The sequence below is a fragment of the Bos taurus genome, chromosome 9 (assembly GCF_002263795.3).
Source record: "Bos taurus isolate L1 Dominette 01449 registration number 42190680 breed Hereford chromosome 9, ARS-UCD2.0, whole genome shotgun sequence".
Lineage (NCBI taxonomy): Eukaryota > Metazoa > Chordata > Mammalia > Artiodactyla > Bovidae > Bos > Bos taurus.
The window spans coordinates 77,125,987-77,135,305 of record NC_037336.1 but is presented as its reverse complement, the minus strand read 5'-3'; the positions used below and the strand labels follow the sequence as shown (position 1 = coordinate 77,135,305).

The 9,319-nt window shown below is 39.1% G+C and overlaps 1 pseudogene; it reads left to right on the top strand.

Moving 5' to 3' along the window:
* Positions 1-756: 756 nt before the first annotated feature.
* LOC100296379 (cytochrome c oxidase subunit NDUFA4-like) lies at positions 757-1,271 on the top strand (annotated as a pseudogene).
* The last annotated feature ends 8,048 nt before the right edge of the window (positions 1,272-9,319 follow it).

The following is a 9,319-nucleotide window of genomic DNA, read 5'->3' as shown; positions in this document are numbered from 1 at the left end:
TGTGGCAGGGTGTAACTTGAATGAAGGTAACTTTCTAAAAGGCGCCTAACCATAGGCAGCCTGGGAAGGCATTAAGATGAGAGGATAATGGAAGGGAGGATCTTTGAACAGCCACTTGATTTTCTTAATGCTGGAGTCCTCTGCTTCCTTTGGTTGCCCTTGAACAGAGTACAAGGCCTTCTTACAGTGGGAGGCCAGTTATTGTTCAGTTGCTAAGTCATGTCTGACTCTTTGAGACCCCATAGACTACAGTACACCAGGCTTCCTTGTTCTTCACTATGTCCCAGAGTTTGCTCAAACTCATGTCCATTGAGTCAATGATGCCATCCAACCATCTCATCCTCTGTCATCCCCTTCTCCTCCTGCCCTCAATCTTTCCCAGCATCAGGGTCTTTTCCAATGAGTCAGCTCTTCACATCAGGTAGCCAAAGTATTGGAGCTTCAGCTTCAGCATCAGTCCTTCCAGTGAATGTTCAGGGTTGATTTCCTTTAGGATTGAACGGTTTGGTTTTCTTGCAGTCCAAGGGATTCTCGAGATGGACATCCTGTCAAAACTTCAAGTGTGAAATGAGGAATTAATTTGATGGAATGTATCCGTCTATCTTACCTGTTTCTCCAGAGCTAACTGAACTGGTCTGACGAGGACACTTGAAGGCTCGTGAATAAGTTCATACATTTGGTGTGGAAGACAGAGCTAAAGATGTGGGTACTGGTGTATACGTGTGAATGTGCACATACGTGTATGTGTGGGGAGCACATATGAATTCAAAACCATCAGTATCTGAGGCTATTTAATCCTGGACCTTGCAGGTTAGTTTTTCTCACTGTTTGGACTTGAGGCCTCTGTTGCAACCATGCCCCAGCAGATCATTGGTCAGGCCAAGAAGCATCGTAGCTTGATCCCCCTTCATATTTACTGGAGCAGGAGGTACTGGAGCAACACTGCATGTCTTGCACCTGGCCTTGTTCAATTGCGATGTCAGGTGAGCCAAAAAGAATAACCCAGAACCCTGGAACCAGCTGGATCCTAATGATCAGTACAAGTTCTATTCAGTGAAGGTAGATTACAGAAAACTGAATAAAGAAGGTCCGGACTTCTAAATGAGGTATTTCACTATAAAGCTGCTTAGAATGAAAGTCTTCCAGAAGCCGTCTACACAATTTTCCACTTAATCAGGAAATATTTCCCCTCTAAATGCACGAAATCATGTTGGTGTTTTCTGTTGGGGTTTACACTGATTAATAAATAGTCTGAAACTTGAAAAAAAAAAAAAAAAGGAAACGGTCGGTATGAAGACATTCTTCATTCTCAAGCCAGCCCCATGATGACAGAAAGAACTTGCTACCAGCCAGAAATGATGTCTCAGCATTGAGCAGTTTGAATTGGCTACTTTCCTGAAAATCTCTAGAAACAAATGTTTTTCCATGTAGCCTTTTCCAGAACAAATTAGCATAGACTCTGCAGATCCTGAATTAGGATCATAACTCAGGAACGTGGCTACATTTACCCCTGTGAGCTCCATAAGCATTGAGGCCTTATAGCTGCAGATTCCCTCAGCCTGTCTCTGAACTTCCCTCAATCTAACTTTGCATTTAAGCTAGAAATTATGCCTTTCTGGCTTCTAATTGTCAGAGAAGTGAAAACAGTTAATGAGGTAGGTTGTCATTTCCAATCCACAGCATTAATGTTTATCATCAGTTTGTGATGTATCATTTTTCACAAAGTGTGGAAAGCAATATATATGACTAAGGAGTATAAATGCTGTTCTGCATTTTTGCTTTCCTGTGAGCACATAGGCCAAATTATAAAGTGACCAAAATCAGATATCTAAGTATTCTTTCTTAGGATTATAAGTGACAAATAATTTATCTCTAAAATTAAAACTGCTGTCACTATTAAAACTTTTTAAAGTATGTATTTTTCCTGCACTGGGTCTTCATTGCTACACACAGGCTTTCTCAAGTTGTGGCAAGTGGGCGCTACTCCCTAGCTGTGTGCACAGGCTTCTCGTTGCAGTGACTTCTTTTGTTGCTGAGCATGGTCTCCAGGCACTTGGACTTCAGTAACGTCCGTACTTAGGCTTAGTAACTGTGGCTCGTGGGCTCCAGAGTGCTGGTGTACAGGCTCAGTTGCCCCATGGCATGTGGGATCTTCCTGGACCAGGGATCAAACTGGTGTCCCTTGCATTGCAAGGCAGATTCTTAACCACTGGACCACTAGGGAAGTCCAACATTTTTATATAAGTTCATGATAAAATATTTTTGTCCTAAAATCATAAATTTCTTTACAGGTCATCAGAAGAGATGATGTACGTGAAAATGTCTTGCAAACAGTGGATGCTATTTAAACATAAAGGATATCCACATCTGTTTTCAAATTTTAACCATGATCTCTTCTTTTATTTGAAACAAAAGTAAAGAAAGATAAATTGATCAGGCAAAATATTCCAGGAAACAGGACTCAAAGACAAGTCTTGTCACAGTTCTTCACTCAACCAGTATTTACTGTGTGTTTGCAGTGTATACAGTAAGGGTATTGTGTGTTTACTGTGTATACTGATATCATGGGACTTGAGAGGCACTTTGAATAACATTCTCCTGCTTGAAATATGTATCCTCACTAGTGGAAAACATCTCCCCATTCAAACACAAAGAGGTGAGACAACAGAGCAAGAAGCCAGTATCTCTGAAATCCCTCAGTTGGCATGTACTTGGCTGTACTGAGTGGTGAACGATGGGAAAGATTTGGATAGAGATGCCTGATGGCTCAGACTGTAAAGAATTGGCCTGCAGTGCAGGAGACCTGGGTTCGATCCCTGGATCAGGAAGATTCCCTGGAGAAGGGAATGGCTACCCACTCCAGTATTCTTGCCTGGAGAATTCTATAACAGAGGAGGCTGGCGGGCTACAGTCCATGGGGTCACAAAGTCAGACATGACTGAGCACGCACACACACCTATAGGGAGAGCCCACCTGTCCAATAGGCACACTTGGCCCTATGCCCAGAGCCGAGGGTACTTTTAAGTACCTATAAAAATGTTCCAATTTCTTTTAAAATCACGAGACAAAGGAAACTGTTAAGTCAAAGAAAGTTTCAATTTATAATATTAATACATCTTTGTATTAACAAAATCATAAAATAATTTTTAACATTTCTTTTAAGGGAGGAAAAAGTCCATGAAGGCAAAATTGCTTGTATTAGTTTCGTGCTGCTATTGAAACAAATTAGGACAAACTTGATATCATTATCTTACAGTTCTGGTGGTCAGAAGAACAAAATGGGTTTCATGAGGCTGGACACATGGGGGCTTGTTCCACATAGAGAGGAAAAATTAAGGGCCCTGCATCAACTGAGCGCCTGGCAAGAGCCCCATTGAAGTGAGAGGCCAGTCTTACTGGGAACTTCTGGGACTGCACCATCTGATACAAGGGTATGGACGATCCCTACCACCTTCTGCGTGTGAATACACACTGATCCCACCAGCTCATTCACTTTAGAATAAAGTTTCTAAAGCCAATGCTCATAGCCAGAGGCAAACAGAACAAGATGGTTAAAATACCTCCACTCAATTCAATGGATGTTTTCTAGAGACAGACTTTCTTGTCCCAACCTTGTTCTCTAAGGTCCCAGCAGTGTAATCTTAAAATGACCTTTAAGAATCTAAGGGACACATTTTCAGGACTGGAATTATAATTACAAGAAGAATGTGCAAGGCAGCTATTTCTGGTACCATGATGGATAGGATAGTGATGTTTATGAAAACAAACTTGAGTTGAGCAATGTTCCAGCAGACTTCATGCTGCCAGGGAAGACCATTGGGCCAACAGGACCCACGGTTTCCTTTACTAAGAGGGATCTGTCTCCCCATAATATTATGTAATTGACTCACATCTCCTCATTTTTCTTTAACAAACCCAGACACAGCTCCAGAGATGCCAAGTCCACACATATTTCATTTTTTTTTATCAGATATTTAACACAAGGAGACACATTTGCAGTCTACAGTTTAAACAACAGTCTAGGAAACTTCTGTGATTGTAGGATCTAATTTCGGCTTTCCTGTAATCCATTCCTCTGTATTACCATCTATAAAATGGATATAGCAATAATAAACCAAGTCATGAAATTATTTATAGGAATAACCACTGATGGGGATTGTATAGCACTTTACACATATAAAATCCTAAATAGTCCAAGCAATAAAAAGTAACATTTCCCAGTGACATCTCCATGAAAGCTAGTTTTTTTCTGAACAAGTACAAATTTTCCATAGAGATGCCTAAACTATAGTACTGCATACATAGATATGAAATGTAAACCGGATAGAAAAACAGAGCTATGTAACAAAATCTGAATTGAATGTTGGACTTTTATCTCAATACATCTGGCAATCTTCTTTTTGTTGTTGTTGTTGTTATTGCATATTGCATTTTGGTTTTCTTCCCACCATGAGGGAAAAATAAAAATCACAGAAACTATTTTACAGACAGGCCTACCAAATACTTTCTGAGTCTCTTAGTGAAAGACCAGGTCTTCAGAAAACTTCTCCAAGGGAAAATTCTTTGAAGTGTTTTACAGCCATTTGATCATTGGATATTTTGATTATTTGCATTATTCTAAAATATCTTCATTCTCTAAAGCCTGGTAATAGTAAGTATTGTAGGAGACACTTTGATAAATAAGAGAAAACTAATAAGTAATAGTAAAAAAAAAAAAAAAAAAAAAAAAGACATGGCATTCCTCACTGAAGAGAACTGACATGGGGAAGGGATGGTTAAAATAAAAAATTGACAATGGAAATTTGGTGCTGCTTTATTTTTAAGAAAAGAAAATAATTCCCCACCACTGAATTTTTATAAAAACATTCAAGGTTTAAAAACAGTAAAAGAGCAAAATCATGAAGGTTGGGGCGTTAAGTGGGATTTCTGCAGAGAAATCACATAACAACACTTTGGAAAGCAGATTCAGGTGAAACTTGAATAGTGACATCCTGAACACTGTTTGGCCACAGACAGTAGAAATTTCTCCCTTTGTAGCGCTTTTCACCTCGTCTCTGCAGGACAGAATAGGGAACGGAGTAAACTCTGAACAGCAGAAAACTACATCCAACTTGCAACAGGAAAAAAAGAAACCATGAGTGTTGTATCATTCCAAAATATTCTTGGACATTCCCTAGATTTTTTTTTTCCATCTTGCTGCTATACTTGCCCAACCATGCTGGGGTGTTATGCTATTTTAGACAAGAGTTAACAGGTCTTTTATATACACACATTTCCACATTCCAATGAGACCTATTATATCCTTTTCCTCCCCACCCCACCCCCCACCACACACACACACACACACACACACACACCACTCTCTCTCCTCCTCCACTCACACAGTACCCTCTCCATCCACTCATTTTTCCTTGTTGTTTAACACTTCCCAATGACTGAATGTTTCCAAAGCCATGCAAACCCACAGGACTGAGAAAGGTTTCCATCACGTGACATGGTTGATTCTGCAAAATGAAATGGCTGCAGTCAGAAAGCAGGTAAAACAGAGCAAATGGCAGGGAAAGAAAGGGCTTAGACTGGGCTGATAATCAAGTGACGGGGTGGGAACAGGCCTCCAGGAATACTGTAGCATCTTTCTACTCACCCTGTTTCATGTAGACCAATAGCATCAGCTGGGATCTTGTCAGAAATGCAGAAACTTAGGGCTCACTTGGATTCAAATCTGTTTAATCAGAATCTGCATTTTAACAAGACCCCTAGATGAGTCAGAGACACTAAGGATAGAGAAACACTTCCTTGGGTCAGTCTCTTGCCACCAGAAAACTAAAGAGAGTAGTCAATAATATAAACATTTATATCCAATAAAGGAAAAAAAATATAATTTCCCTTGATATTTCAAGAACTATTAGGCTTCGCAATCAAGATGCAGTTAAACTCCTTCTCCTGCTCTCATCTACTACCCTTCTCATTATTTAGGAGGATTTTCTGTGCTTGACATGCAGATTCCCTCAGTCAGTCCAATGACTTCATGGCAACACAAGGAAACTACAGTCTAAAATGTGGGCTTTGGAACAGAGACCTAAGGCCCCACACCATCTGCCCAGATAATTAATACTGTGATGGGCACTCCACCCTCCCCTCCCACTGAAATCTGCTCCCAAAGAGGGGAATGTAGTGTTACCCCTTCCAGAGTCATTTTCATTCAACTCAAAAGAAATTACTGAATATAGAGTATTTGGTAAAGGAGATGCAAATTTATTTTTTCCTTTTTAGGCTAAGTTGCACTGGAGGATGTTCAGGAACCCCTATACCACATCAGATGGTCATCAGCCCTCTTTATAAGACCTGTCCTGCTCTCACTACAGAAGAGAAGGTTGAGGGGAAAGGTTTAGAGTCACCTGGGGTTCTATAGAAAAGTGCCTTCTAGACCTTTGAAGTTATGGGAAAAAAAACAAGTGAAGAATGAGGGCAGAGTTATGCAGTCACCTAAATAAAAGAGAGAATTGCTCTAGGAAAGTTTAGTCCGTCTGAAAAGGGGTTCGTTGCACAGAAGCCACAGTGGCAGAGTCCATCCAAGCAATCTGGGACAGGTATTCTCCACCATCAGATTTTGAGTGTGAGCATTTCCAGTCCCACTGAAAATCCATCCTTACGGTGGAGTTGGATGCAAAATGTGTGGCCACAGGCTACTTCTGGTCCCATTCACAAAGTTATTCCTATTATAGCTTGAATGTTTCGGGCTAACTTACCCTGATGCTGCTAGTGATCCAATTTCTCTAAATCCTACGTTTTAGATTCTGCCCTACAAAAAAATTTTTTAATGAAGTAATACTTTACTTCCCTTAAGGCTTGATCACAACAAGGAAAGAAGGAATCACTATTCAGGTTCTTAATGCCAAACTTCTCATAATGAATGGATGGTTTGACTTTCTAAAACATATATCAAATTAAAACCTGGGTTAACATGAGTCTTCCCGTAAGAAAGGGACAACTTGCAACACCATGGCACACCAATAACAGGCATTCTTGGGAAACATGAATCATGTGTTTATGCTCCTTCCCTGGTGGCTCAGCTAGTAAAGAATCCGTCTGCAATGTGGGAGACCCAGCTTCAATCCCTGGGTTGGGAAGATTCTCTGGAGAAGGGAATGGCAACCCACTCTAGTATTCTTGCCTGGAGAATTCCATGGACAGAAGAGCCTGGTGGGCTTTGCAGTCCATGGGGCTGCAAAGAGTTAGACAGGACTAAGTGACTAATACACACTCCTACTACAGTACTAAATAGAAAGCCACAAGCCAACCAACACCCACCCCCAAGAAAAGACTTGTTAAAACCAGAGATGAAGTGATATGATGTCTGGGGTTGTCTTTAAAATAATCCAATGCCATTCAAGTTGAGAGGAAAGGGAATATATCGACCAAGACTGGTCATGAGTTAACAATTGTCAGAGCTGGGTGAATTGCACTTGGAATTATTGTTCTGTTTCTAATTTCCACAATTAAGAAAAACAAATTTTTTCCAAATACCAGGAATGACAACTGAAAATTGAACGTAACTTCTTGCTCTGAATCTGTATATTTGACTACCTTCTTGCTCCGAACAAGTCAGATTTCTAAGGATGGGGCAGGACACAAAGTAAATACAGTTCTATCTTTGAATTTGCCAACAGTCTCAAACTATCATTCTTTGCTTAAGGCGGTTTTTGTCATTCCAATTAATCCAACATCATTCAACACATTCATTAACATTATATTTACTACATCTTCCAAATCATAATTAATAGAAATAAGACCAAGTATTTTATGATGGTATAAATCACTGGGAGAATCTTCTCAATTAAATAGTTGATGAAAAGCAATAAATGATAATAATTCTGCAAATTCACCTCAAGATGATCCTCAAAAGATCCATAAGGTGCATTCACTTAATTTAAATGCCTACATAGCACATTGAAATGTCTCCAATATTTCAAAAGCCAAAGTTAAAAAAAGAAAATATAATGGTAGTTATGTCTAATCTGGCTTTTAATTTATTGGTAGGGAAAAGGTTTTTCATGAGAAATGCTTTTAAATATATCCTCCAAGTCTCTTAGTTTGCCATTTAGAAACAAATCAGAAAAAAAAAAGCTTTTCTAAACACTGAAAAATTCAGTATAATGATAAAAATTCCTAATATCAAGTAAAAAATAATTAATCCTATTCTTCAATCCACACTAATATTCTTACCCAAATATATCTGAATAAATATCATATAAAGTAATTCACATGACTAAATATGTCTAAAATATTTCATATAAAACTTGACTATTATATGAATAGAATATATTTTTTTCTTTTATTATACCATTTATTCAGGTGATTTGCCTGTTTGTTCTCAGAACCATTCCTGATTTTTCCTAATCGGCACTGTATTTCAAAGGAAAACTCTATAAACTACATTTCCCAGGACCCCTCTCAGAAAGACTTCCTGTTAGGTTTGGCCAATGGGAGGCAGTAGTGGGAGATTGAGGGTTGGGAGAAAGAAGCCAGAGTATTTCTTCTCTTTCTCTTCGGGGTAGTGAGTATACTCCCTACATAGACCAGAGAGTCTCTTCCCTTTAGGGCTCTAGTCCCTGGTGGATGGCCCCACCCTGTGCCTCTGAGCAGCCCCACTTCCTACCCAAGTGGTGCTGGCCTCAGGCCCAGATGACGCTGTCTTCTGCCTTGGTTCCTCCAGCTCTAAAGCTGACAGGATTCTTGCTATTGCTAACCTCTGGTTGCCTTCCTTCCTTTTCTGACTTTTAAGCACTGCTAACACCTTTTGTAATTATTTCCCCACGATAAATGTGTTTACTGAAATAAATGTGGCTTAAATTCTGTTTTCCTGACTGGATCTTAACTAATATACTCTTCATCTTTAATTTTGCAATTTTATAGTCTTTTTTAAAAAGCTGTTATGTGTATTGGCATAATTTTTATCCTTACAAAATGATTCTATTTATTGTTTATGATCAATTTCTTCTTAAGTGGTTGCAAGTATTCTTATCAGAAATCCTATTATTTTGCTAAATACTGGGGAAAAGCAGTTTCCAAACATTTGTAAGAGACTTATACTTTAAAAATTGGTATTAATGTTGTCCTGTGCTACCCTAGAGGTTTGGTCAATAATTACATAATAATTTCTTACCACACATGAAATACTAAAAATAAAAATTTTAAAACTATGAGCCCTCCCTGAAAAGGAACTTACCACCTCAGTACAGAACATTGGACATATTCATTGAAAAAGGCTATAGGACATTAGTAAACATATGTTTTCCTTATAATATCTACATATGCC